This window comes from Oncorhynchus keta, chromosome 37 (assembly GCF_023373465.1).
Source record: "Oncorhynchus keta strain PuntledgeMale-10-30-2019 chromosome 37, Oket_V2, whole genome shotgun sequence".
Taxonomy (NCBI): Eukaryota; Metazoa; Chordata; class Actinopteri; order Salmoniformes; family Salmonidae; genus Oncorhynchus; species Oncorhynchus keta.
Window position 1 is genome coordinate 17,429,196 of NC_068457.1, and position 1,700 is coordinate 17,430,895.

General features: G+C 61.1%; 1 pseudogene; it reads right to left on the reverse strand.

The window, feature by feature from the left end:
* Positions 1 to 56: 56 nt before the first annotated feature.
* LOC118374940 (piggyBac transposable element-derived protein 3-like) lies at positions 57 to 1,495 on the reverse strand (annotated as a pseudogene).
* Between the last annotated feature and the right edge of the window lie 205 nt (positions 1,496 to 1,700).

Genomic DNA, 1,700 nt, shown 5'->3' on the forward strand with positions numbered 1-1,700 from the left:
TATTGTGTCTAGTCCCCGCGTCCTCCGGGTCACCTTGTCCAGTCCTGGCTAAAGCCTCAATGTGCGCAAGTGTGACAGTATGCGTGTGAACAGCCTTTGCAGATGTAGTTCTTACACCTGCAGCACACTGTGTGCGTCTTGGAGTCCTTCTTGGGTGGGCAGAGCTGACACCTCTTCCTCTTACTTGCCCCGTTGGCCGGGGCAACGAGCGGGGCAGCGGCTGTGCCAGCGGTGGGGCCCTCACGCTGTTGATCACGAGCCGCCGCCGCCCTAGCACTCTGTAGGACTTTGACAAGTGCTGACACCACTTCGGTGCGGGGCAGATGCTGCCTTCTTTGGATCAGCGGCTTCACAAGTGCCTTTCCCAGCTGCTCGAGGAACACCCTGCGCTTGTTCCGCTTGCGAGGCATCCAGTCAGGCTTGATCTCTCGCCATATGACAAAGGCGTTGTACGAGGACACGACGAGGATGTTGTGGAAGACGACCAGGGGCCAGCAGGCAGTCATCCGTCTGCAGCTGTAGGTACCGACCACCTTGTCTAGGTTGTCCACGCCGCCCTTGTTGTAGTCTAGGATTACGTCCGGCTTCCTGTCGCGGAAATCGCTAATGTGGCCCTCTGTGTGCAGCGTGCTCAAAAGTAGCACGTTGTTGTTTTTCTTTGCCAGGTAGGACACCAGAGTGGCGGTGGGCGTGAAGGCGAACCTGGAGGACAGGACCTGTCTGCCCCTGGACTCGAGCAGCGCGGGCGGGAGCTCGGCCTTGTTCTTTCTCACCGTGCCCACCATGGTGAGGTTCCTCTCGAGGAGCCGCTGGCCCAGGTCGTAGGAGGTGAAGAAGTTGCCGCATGGTGACGTTGAGACCGCTCAGCCCGGTTGTCAGATCCAGGACGACGCGCATCCCCTGGTTCTTCTCGGGGCCTCCCCCGGCCGCCTTGCCGGTGTACACTTACATCTTCCAAGCGTAGCTGGACTTGGCGTCGCAGGCCACCCATGACTTGATGCCGTATTTCGCTGGCGATGTACTGACGGAAAGGATAGCGGCCTTTTGGAAAGGGGACATGAGATTAGTGTCGTTACTGTGTCATGGGGGCCAAGGGCCTTTTGTGTTACACACGCTGCTAGTGCTGCTACCGCGCACGCAGAGTACCTCTGAACGGGACCAGTTGCTCGTCCACCATCACGTCGGGCCCCGGGTTGTAGCCGCGCCTCCCACAGGTCCAAGACCTCCCGTACGGCTGCGAGTTTGTCCGTGGCGAGTCTGGCGGGTCTCGACTGGCGGTTGTCGAATCTCGCAGCAGCCTCGAGTACCTGTGAAAGACCTTGAGCGGCATGGTGGCTCGCAACACGGTCCTGCCACACTCGGCGTCCCACAGGCTTGCCGCGGCCTCGCCTTGGGACCTGTAGACGCCCACTAGGATCAGCAGCCCTACGTAGGCACGCAGGTCCGTAGCGTCCATGGGTCGCCAGTCGTCGCCGTATTTTCTGGCCCCGTGCATTTCCACAATTATCCTTTCTATCGCCGGTGTAGCAAACAGGTGGAAGCGATGTCGCGGGCCCAGGTCGCGGCGTAGGCAGTGGGGCCCGGAGTCTGGTCCAGCCCGGCGTGGCAGATCGCGAGGGCCCCGCGGTGGCGGCCGTAGGCCACGGGGGACCACTCGATTTTGCCGTTTTTCGACAGCAACGGCGTCTCCCGTTGGTCCG